This window comes from Lucilia sericata, unplaced genomic scaffold (assembly GCF_015586225.1).
Source record: "Lucilia sericata isolate MDLA Ls3-8-SP2 unplaced genomic scaffold, ASM1558622v1 Contig001292F_arrow, whole genome shotgun sequence".
Classification (NCBI taxonomy): domain Eukaryota; kingdom Metazoa; phylum Arthropoda; class Insecta; order Diptera; family Calliphoridae; genus Lucilia; species Lucilia sericata.
In genome coordinates this window covers 2084-14084 of record NW_023995241.1, presented here as the reverse complement: position 1 = coordinate 14084, position 12001 = coordinate 2084, and the positions used below count along the sequence as shown (strand labels likewise).

Genomic DNA, 12001 nt, shown 5'->3' with positions numbered 1-12001 from the left:
CAGATAACTCCCATGAGAAGTAAGTCCAAATAATGACACTTTATTTGAAATTTTCGAAAGATCGGCAGAAATTTTTTAGATGATCCTTCGTTGGATACAAATATTAAGTTACGACAGACGCCATCAGCGTTGAAAACTAAAGATCAATATAACGCTATGTCAGTTGGGCCAAAGGGTTTGGAAGCCCTTTATGCAATTCCTTCAACGACTTGATAGGTCAATGTGATCCGACTAGATCATTCCATAGGCTTTCTTTATACTCTTAAAGTCGCCGTAATCCAAGACATCGATTAAGTTTAGCTAGATCCAGATATACAGTAATTCATTTAACAATGATCCTTCGTTGCATACAAATATTAAGTTACGACAGACGCCATCAGCGTTGAAAACTAAAGATCAATATAACTTTATTTCAGTTGGGCCAAAATGAACAACATGGACGAAAATTCCTCTGCGGTTTGGAAGCCCTTTATGCAAATCCTTCAACGACTTGATAGGTCAATGTGATCCTACTTGATCATTCCATAGGCTTTCTTAATACTCTTAAAGTCGCCGTAATCCAAGACATCGATTAAGTTTAGCTGGATCTAGATATACAGTAATTGAATTAACAATGATCTGCTTAAATAGTTTCAAAATATATTTTCTGATACGGCTGTCGTATAAAGGGTTTGTCAAGCATTTCGTTAGTCTGATGAATGAAAAATTTTAAATACAAAAACCGGGAAAAGATTGTTTTAACACGAGGGGGTTAAATGCGCTTAGTGGTTTGAACATTTTTTCGTAATATTTACGAAAATTTTGTATATAATACGAAATATTTAGTCAAATCAAACCCTTTTCTAACATTATGAAACTACAATTTATGTAATTTTATTTTTTAAAATTATTTTGCATTATACTCAAATATTTGACACAATTTCATATATATTACGAAACAATTTCGTAATGCGAAACAACGAAGTGTTCATACAATGTATATATTAGGCATAAATTATTTTCAGCATAGATTCTACCTGTGCGATCCGCTATCTCTCCTTTAAACTTATATACAGGAAAAATACAACTTTTAAGCTCTTCTTTAAATATTTTCCTTTTAACTCAGCCTAAGGTACAGTTCTAAGCTTGCAAGTTTGCAAAATTTTTTAAACACCATTTTCATAAACTTTCACTTTACACTAGTTATAATTTTTTAACATAATTTTTTCTTTTTCACCTCAAAAACTTGTGTTAACCACAAATGTGTAACTCAAAAGGGAAGTACCGATTTAATCTACCTCATCTCTTAGACTCTCTCTCTCGCTTTAGTATACAATTATATTAATATTTTTCCATTGAAATCCATTAATTTTAATATATTTTTTTTTTGTTTCAATGAAATCTCACCAACAAAAAAAACTTTAACAATAATTAACGTCTTTATGAAAAAACCAAAAAACCAAGTATTGAATATTACTTATATAAGACCGACGGACGGACGGACGCGGGAAGTCGAACGTAATGTCTAACTGACAGGCATATAAATACAATACAATTTACAACATTAAATGAAAAAAAAAAAACAAGAGAATAATAATAAAAAAGTGCGTTATGAAAGACCTTGAATTGCGTATATTTGTTGCTGTTGTACGTATACGAGGGGCTGCGCGTTTTATAAAATGCGTATAAAATTCAAAGTCGTAGTTAAAGTTAAAGCGTGATTAATGACTTTTATTGTAGCTGTAGCTCTAAAGAAAAATGAAAATATGTATTAACTCCGATATTTTGTAGGTTACTAAATGTTTTTTGTTTCTTTTTCTGGCCGAAGTTGTTGTTAAAGGTTTTGGCCCACAAAATTTGTTATGTTTGTATTTTGAACAAAGGTTGTAGCTGTTTTTTTAAGTACAAAACATATCTTTTAAGTGTTTTTGTTGGAACATAATTTGATTTCCTTTTTTTCTCATTCTTATTTTTTGTTTTTCATTGTTCAATTAATTTTTTAGTTGCTTCTTAAGTTATGCTTGTGCTAAGTCTGCTTTAATTATATTATATTTGTTTTCACCCAAAAAAAATATTTGGTAATTTGTAGTTCGTTGTTGTTTTTGATTATTTTATATTTTTCGTTTAATTTCTCTACAGATGGGTATATTATTGTTAGGGTCTTAGCCGTGCCTAACTTTTACTTTTTCTCAGAAACATACTTTTTAAACTAAGCAGAGAGAGAGGTTATGCACTAGTTTACAGACTAGATTATAGAGTAGACAATAGACTAGACTATAGACTAGACTATAGACTAGACTAGACTATAGACTAGACTATAGACTATACTATAGACTAGACTATAGACTAGACTATAAACTAGACTATAGACTAGACTATAGACTAGACTATAGACTAGACTATAGACTAGACTATAGACTAGACTATAGACTAGACTATAGACTAGACTATAGACTAGACTATAGACTAGACTATAGACTAGACTATAGACTAGACTATAGACTAGACTATAGACTAGACTATAGACTAGACTATAGACTAGACTATAGACTATAGACTAGACTATAGACTAGACTATAGACTAGACTATAGACTAGACTATAGACTAGACTATAGACTAGACTATAGACTAGACTATAGACTAGACTAGACTAGACTATAGACTAGACTATAGACTAGACTATAGACTAGACTATAGACTAGACTATAGACTAGACTATAGACTAGACTATAGACTAGACTATAGACTAGACTATAGACTAGACTATAGACTAGACTATAGACTAGACTATAGACTAGACTATAGACTAGACTATAGACTAGACTATAGACTAGACTATAGACTAGACTATAGACTAGACTATAGACTAGACTATAGACTAGACTATAGACTAGACTATAGACTAGACTATAGACTAGACTATAGACTAGACTATAGACTAGACTATAGACTAGACTATAGACTAGACTATAGACTAGACTATAGACTAGACTATAGACTAGACTATAGACTAGACTATAGACTAGACTAGACTAGACTAGACTAGACTAGACTAGACTATAGACTAGTAGACTAGACTATAGACTAGACTATAGACTAGACTATAGACTAGACTATAGACTAGACTATAGACTAGACTATAGACTAGACTATAGACTAGACTATAGACTAGACTATAGACTAGACTATAGACTAGACTATAGACTAGACTATAGACTAGACTATAGACTAGACTATAGACTAGACTATAGACTAGACTATAGACTAGACTATAGACTAGACTATAGACTAGACTATAGACTAGACTATAGACTAGACTATAGACTAGACTATAGACTAGACTATAGACTAGACTATAGACTAGACTATAGACTAGACTATAGACTAGACTATAGACTAGACTATAGACTAGACTATAGACTAGACTATAGACTAGACTATAGACTAGACTATAGACTAGACTATAGACTAGACTATAGACTAGACTATAGACTAGACTATAGACTAGACTATAGACTAGACTAGACTATAGACTAGACTATAGACTAGACTATAGACTAGACTATAGACTAGACTATAGACTAGACTATAGACTAGACTATAGACTAGACTATAGACTAGACTATAGACTAGACTATAGACTAGACTATAGACTAGACTATAGACTAGACTATAGACTAGACTATAGACTAGACTATAGACTAGACTATAGACTAGACTATAGACTAGACTATAGACTAGACTATACCTAGACTATAGACTAGACTATAGACTAGGCTATAGACTAGACTATAGACTAGACTAGACTATAGACTAGACTATAGACTAAACTATAGACTAGACTATAGACTAGACCATAGACTAGACCATATACTAGACCATATACTAGACCATAGACTAGACCATATACTAGGCTATAGACTAGACTATAGACTAGGCTATAGACTAGACTATAGACTAGGACTATAGACTAGACTATAGACTAGACTATAGACTAGACTGTAGACTAGACTATAGACTAGACGTTTAATTTCTCTACAGATGGTATATGGGTAGACTATAGACTAGACTATAGACTAGACTATAGACTAGACTATAGACTAGATTTTAGACCAGACTATAGACTAGGCTATAGACTAGACTATAGACTAGACTAGACTATAGACTAGACTATAGACTAGACTATAGACTAGACTATAGACTAGACTATAGACTAGACTATAGACTAGACTATAGACTAGACTATAGACTAGACTATAGACTAGACTATAGACTAGACTATAGACTAGACTATAGACTAGACTATAGACTAGACTATAGACTAGACTATAGACTAGACTATAGACTAGACTATAGACTAGACTATAGACTAGACTATAGACTAGACTATAGACTAGACTATACCTAGACTATAGACTAGACTATAGACTAGGCTATAGACTAGACTATAGACTAGACTAGACTATAGACTAGACTATAGACTAAACTATAGACTAGACTATAGACTAGACCATAGACTAGACCATATACTAGACCATATACTAGACCATAGACTAGACCATATACTAGGCTATAGACTAGACTATAGACTAGGCTATAGACTAGACTATAGACTAGACTATAGACTAGACTATAGACTAGACTATAGACTAGACTGTAGACTAGACTATAGACTAGACGTTTAATTTCTCTACAGATGGGTATATGGGTAGACTATAGACTAGACTATAGACTAGACTATAGACTAGATTTTAGACCAGACTATAGACTAGGCTATAGACTAGACTATAGACTAGACTAGACTATAGACTAGACTATAGACTATATTATAGACTAGACTATAGACTAGACTATAGACTAGACTATAGACTAGACTATAGACTAGACTATAGACTAGACTATAGACTAGACTATAGACTAGACTATAGACTAGACTATAGACTAGAATATAGACTAGACTATAGACTAGACTATAGACTAGACTATAGACTAGACTATAGACTAGACTATAGACTAGACTATAGACTAGACTATAGACTAGACTATAGACTAGACTATAGACTAGACTGTAGACTAGAATCTAGTCTATAGACTAGGCAATAGTGTAATAGTCTTGAATATAAAAATATGTTTTCATAATTTCTTTATTTTTCTCAAGTAAAACTGTACTAAGTCTAGAGTTAATATCATTAATTTCACTGCTGTTTTCTTTAATTGATTAATTTGCTAACAAACATTTGTATTCCGAGAATTTTCTCATAAATTTTTTGATTCATATTTGATTTTTAGGTCAAAATTGTTTCATTAAAGTTTTGTCACATTCAATAAACACTGTTTATATCTACAAGTTGTATCGTGAACTTTTTTCTTACTATTGTTGTTGTTCACACATATGTTTTTTAAAGATTTGTATCTATAGATGACTGTATATAAATATTTGTTTGCTATGATTTTATTTCTGTTACTGTATTGCTGCAGTTTTGTTGTTATTTTTGATATTTCAATTAGCACCATATTTGTAATTTAAGATCTCTGAACACTTTTATGTATTTATTACTATAGAAAAATAAACTGAAACGAAAAACACATGCCATCATTTTACATACACTTAGATATACTCACAGCTAAACAAATGCAAAACTGCTTACACTAACTCATTCTCACACTTAACGCAGACACATAAAATTCACATTTAGCAAATAATAACAAAATATAAACAGCACACAGATACTTTGTAACTTTTGAACCATATAATCCAATATACAAAAAATTTTACTAAAATTTCAAATATTTTTTTTTCCAACTACTGACAATATAAATACTAAAAGTGTACTGGAAAAAATTGCTGACAATGTAAAAATAACAGTATTCAAAACCCATAGTCCCCAATATGTTCTTTAATAACAATGTATTCAATTATTTATTTATTTTTATATTATTAATTCTTTGTTTGTTTATATTCACGTAAAAAATTTTGAACAAAAAATGTTTAATATTTTCTCCAAAATATATTTCTGTATAATGGGGCGATTATGATTTTTTTTTGCCTTAATGAGAGTGTTGTTATTATTGGTATTGAAAGTAGCCAGCCGTTTTAAGTTCTAAATAACGAGGGTTGTTTGTTGGAAAATTTGGATTTTTAATATTTGTGTTATAGTTGCAAAATTCATAGTCTATAGTCTAGTGTATAGTCAAGTCTATAGTCTAGTCTATGGTGTAGTCTTTAGTCTCGTCTATAGCCTGGTCTATAATCTACACAGAGGGAAAAAGAAATATACACGCCTGGTACCAAATTGACACCAAACTGTTTATAATTTTTCAATTCCATCCGTTGTCAAAGTATATACATACGTACGACAACACTATGTAATGTTGACAACATTGCAACAGTTCGTTGTCGAAATCTAAATTTTATACACATCCGTTGGCAATATTGACATCGTTGCGTTGTCGTACGTATGTATATACTTTGACAACGGATGTTATTGAAAAATTATAAACTCTTTGGTGTCAATTTGGTACGAGGCGTGTATATTTCCTTTTCCCTCTGTGTAGTCTATAGTCTCGTCTATAGACTAGTCTATAGTCTCGTCTATAGACTAGTCTATAGTCTCGTCTATAGTCTAGTATATAGTCTAGTCTATAGTCCAGTCTATAGTCTAGTCTATAGTCTAGTCTATAGTTTAGTCTATAGTATAGTCTATAGTATAGTCTATAGTCTAGTCTATAGTTTAGTTTATAGTCTAGACTGTAGTAAATTCTTTTCACATTTTATTAATAATTATTACCTTTATTAATTCCTTGAAAAGAAAATTATTATGAGCTTCTTAGGTATCTGGTTTATATCTAGATTTTTAGGACTTTTCAGGGAAATGTGGTTTCTATTTGTTGTTTTGATTTCTCTATAAAATATTTATGTTTCTTTGAATAATAAATTAAATAATAAACTATGATCTTTAGAACATGTGTTTTAAAACAACAATAAACTATTTAAGTTATTTATTAATAATATAATACAAATATTTAGATTTAAACCTTTTAAAATATTTACGTATACAATCGTTTTATCTACTATATAATGTGCACTATATAAACTTTTTATTATATCTAATTTATTGTTATAATTTAACTTTTTTATTATCAAATGCTTTTCAAAAAAAATTTCAACCGAAAAAATCCTAAAAATGTTTCCTTTATTAAAGAATAAAAAACAGTTTAAAATCTTTTTTATATGCGCTTGTTGTTATGTGAATTTTCTTTTCTTTCTTCTCTATCTTCAGCTGTATTTATACGTTTTTTTCTAATGGTTCTAATTTCATTTGTCTATGTGTGTTTGTTGTTTTTCTATCTATCTTCGATTCTTTCAATCAAAATTATTTAGTATGCAACATAAATTTTCCAATTTAAAATATAACGTAAGGAAATAAAATATTTAGCAAAAAAAAAAACGAATTATTATTAGCAGACGACACACACATATTTTAATATTTATTTCAACTTTTTGTCCCCATCCACCAACCAAACACAAAGGCACTGCTACTACCTTCTTTTAAATTTTAAACAATTTAAACAAACAAAACATCACTCCTACACAAAAAAACATAAATAATTTTAATTTTTTTTTATTATTTTAAAAATTTAACAAAAATTCTATCTAAGTATTTTATTGTTTTCTTTTTTTTCTTTAATGAAAACCTTAAGAAATTTCAAATATTTTCAAATAACAATAATAAAATATAAATAGTCTAGATGCAATTTTATTTGTTGTTTATAAAAAAATATAAAGAAAAAAATAAATATTTTCCGCTACATTTCTATCGCTAACATTTGTTTTTAAAACAATTTAAATGTTTTTTAATAAATTTATTATTTTTTGTCTATATTTTATAAATAATGTTTTTGTTCAGTAATTGAATTTTATATCTATGTGTAAATATTAATGTTATTAAATTGTATAGTAATATAAAATATAAATAACTAAATGAGAATTATTATGGACTTTTGGTGCTTTCGAAATTTCCATCCTTTAATATTCTGTTAGTATGTGTTAAGAACTTCTAATATATACTTAGTACATGTTTTAAATATTATTATAAAGCTCCTCTTTTGATGAATAGTTAATAAGTCTCTTGACTTTTTCTCAATAATCTTTCTATTTTCTATGATTTTGCCACCACTCTGCTCTCTTTTACTCTCTATCATATGCTCCATTTATCACTTTCAACAGCAATTTTACAAAAAAAAAATATATATATATATATATATATATATATATATATATATATATATATATATATATATATTTATTTGCCAAAACGAGACAATAGGCTATAGAATAGACCAGATAGACTAGACTATAGACTAGACTATAGACTAGACTATAGACTAGACTATAGACTAGACTATAGACTAGACTATAGACTAGACTATAGACTAGACTATAGACTAGACTATAGACTAGACTATAGACTAGACTATAGACTAGACTATAGACTAGACTATAGACTAGACTATAGACTAGACTATAGACTAGACTATAGACTAGCCTATGGACTAGACTATAGACTAGACTATAGACTACACTATAGACTAGACTATAGACTAGACTATAGACTAGACTATAGACTAGACTATAGACTAGACTATAGACTAGACTATAGACTAGACTATAGACTAGACTATAGACTAGCCTATGGACTAGACTATAGACTAGACTATAGACTAGACTATAGACTAGACTATAGACTAGACTATAGACTAGACTATAGACTAGACTATAGACTAGACTATAGACTAGACTATAGACTAGACTATAGACTAGACTATAGACTAGACTATAGACTAGACTATAGACTAGACTATAGACTAGACTATAGACTAGACTATAGACTAGACTATAGACTAGACTATAGACTAGACTATAGACTAGACTATAGACTAGACTATAGACTAGACTATAGACTAGACTATAGACTAGACTATAGACTAGACTATAGACTAGACTATAGACTAGACTATAGACTAGACTATAGACTAGACTATAGACTAGACTAGACTATAGACTAGACTAGACTATAGACTAGACTATAGACTAGACTATAGACTAGACTATAGACTAGACTATAGACTAGACTATAGACTAGACTATAGACTAGACTATAGACTAGACTATAGACTAGACTATAGACTAGACTATAGACTAGACTATAGACTAGACTATAGACTAGACTATAGACTAGACTATAGACTAGACTATAGACTAGACTATAGACTAGACTATAGACTAGACTATAGACTAGACTATAGACTAGACTATAGACTAGACTATAGACTAGACTATAGACTAGACTATAGACTAGACTATAGACTAGACTATAGACTAGACTATAGACTAGACTAGACTAGACTATAGACTAGACTATAGACTAGACTATAGACTAGACTATAGACTAGACTATAGACTAGACTAGACTAGACTATACTATAGACTAGACTATAAACTAGACTATAGACTACAATGTAGACTAGACTATAAGCTAGATTGTTGAGTTGTATACCATGAACATTGTACTGTTTGTAGTACTTCAAATGAATATGTGCTTAAGTGAACTAAAAGTGTTTTGTGTTGAACTTTGAATCAAAATTCATGGTGTTTGCTCTAAGTTCCACAGAGCTTCCTTGAATAGTGTTATTATAAAAATTACCTATTGAAGTACGAAAAGTACTTTTTATTATTAATTTGCTTTATTGCCGTAAATATAAAATCTACCTAGTATTATTTTAGATACATATATCATAAACTCTTTTAAACACTTTAGGATTTTTTTAAAAACTTCTCATTTTAAACTCGCTAGTTTTCATTTCCTTCCAAGAACACACACACACTTATACACACAATTTTTCAACCATTTCTTCTAATTCTTCTCTACTACTTCTTTTTGTACTGTGTCTATTATTTTTTTCTTACTTTTTTATATCTTCTCTTCTGTCTGTCTCTTTCATTACTCTCGTTTCCCACTAGAAAAACAAATTCTTGTTGTAAAACAAATTTCTAATTTCTAACAGAAAAATTTCATTTGAAAACAACCGAAAATTATATCGAAAATTTTTTCTTTTTCGATTATTTACAGGCCAGTAAGAGAAGTTCGTTCACAAAAAACAACAGCGCTCGCCTAATTAAACAAAAAAAAAAAAGGTTTTTAATCTGAACAAATAAATATTAAACATTAAAAAAAACGTCCCTAAAAATAACAAATAAATATTGCACAAAAATAACAACAACTTCAACAACAGTAAGAAACAATTAAGAACAATCAACACCCACTTCTTTGCACGATAAAATAAATTTATAAAAATATATTTTTATTTTTTTCGAAAAATAAAACAACCACAAACAAAACAACAAAATAGCTTCTTTAAATAGAGCAAAGTTAAAAAAAAATAAAAAAAAGATTTATTTTCAACAGACTAAATCATCATCTAGCTGGCGCTGCTGCTGCTGCTATTGGCCTTAAAGGTTTTTTAAACAATTGTTTGGCAAACAAATCTGTAAAACACATTGACATTTTAAATAAATTTAAATTAAAAACAGATTTACCCCCATTATCTCAATGTCTGGTTATTTTTTTCATTCTAACGTTAAAATTACAGTTTTCATACAGACATTTTTTACCGGCAGAATATCTACCGATAACGATAGCCGGAGATTGAGATAGCGGGCCTTATTCTGTTGTTTTTTAATTTCAAAAAACACACAGCACCAATTGGATCAAGTAATTCAGAATTCGATAGGAAAGTGGTCATAAATTAGACATAGTATCTATCTATTTGCCCTGGACTTAAATAATATATTTAAACTTTTACTTTCCTTTTGAGTACATGATTTAGTCATCTCAGCCACAACCAGCCACTCAGTCTGAATATGAAACATATTTTTTCTGTGTTTCCAACAAATTCAAAATAATTAAACAAAATTATTGAAAAGTAATTGATTGATGTCAACAACATCATAAATAAATTTTCTGTCAGTGTGTGCGAGTATTGCTTTCAAAACCATGTAGTTTTAGGAGGGATCAAACGATCCTTTTTAGATTTTTTATTTAAAAAATATTTTTTATAATTTTTTGGGTCTATCATGACTTTAGTATCCCAATGTAATGCAAAAGTAATCTACAGACACTTTAGTGCCCACAAGTAATGCAGAAAGTGGTCCTTTTTAACATTTTGTCTGAAAATAGTTTTTTCATTCATATAAGTAATCAATTGTCCCTTTTTTACTCCAAATATTAGGTAAAATCGCCATTTCGGTACATACACTCTGAAAAGCAGGGTAGTGTGTATGGGTGTGTGTGTATATGGGAGAGTGTTTTTTATTTATATTTTTTCTTTAATAGTTTTAAATTATTTTTGATGAGTTTATGTGGTTGATGTCGTCGTGCTTTTTGTTTAAATTCTGTAGTTGAAGTGATTGTTTTTTTTTTTTGCGATTTTTATCACTAATAACAAAAAAGTGTGGTGTTTTATTCGCGCCGGTTTTTTGTTTTGTCTTCTAAATAATATTTTTATTTCTCGTTTAAATCTAACTCACAGTAAAAATTTAAATCTAAAAAATTATTACACACACGTGAATTTGCATAAATCTTTTATTGAGAAAAAAGATTAAAAAAAAGGGTAAAAATAAAACAAACCTAAAAACACAAATTCCAATTTAGAACATAAATAACTCAAAACTTTTAGTGGCAGTGATTTGGAGTCTACATCAAATGTACGGTTCTGTTAATTAGTCGGGTGAGTAAAAATAAAAAATGTTTTTAATATTCTTTAACATAAATGTTGATTACAATTTTTTTAAATTATTGAAAATTTTTATAGCAAATTATTGAAAATAAGCAAAACATGCAATTTTCTGTTAGGTCTTAATTTTTAGATCTGCTTCGTAGACGTAATCGATGTTCAGTTCTAGTTCTGGTTCTAGTTTTGGTTCTAGATCTGGTTCTAGTTCTGGTTCTAGTTCTGGTTCTA

At 29.3% G+C, this 12001-nt stretch overlaps 1 long non-coding RNA gene across 1 annotated transcript in view; it reads left to right on the top strand.

Annotated features, from left to right (window-relative positions):
• Positions 1 to 11763, top strand: part of LOC119610868 — a 28605-nt gene extending 16842 nt beyond the window's left edge. The window contains exons 4-5 of the long non-coding RNA XR_005232020.1: positions 10111 to 10175; positions 11570 to 11763. This is a non-coding gene — a long non-coding RNA (uncharacterized LOC119610868). The remainder of the gene's footprint in view (positions 1 to 10110; positions 10176 to 11569) is intronic.
• Positions 11764 to 12001: the final 238 nt, after the last annotated feature.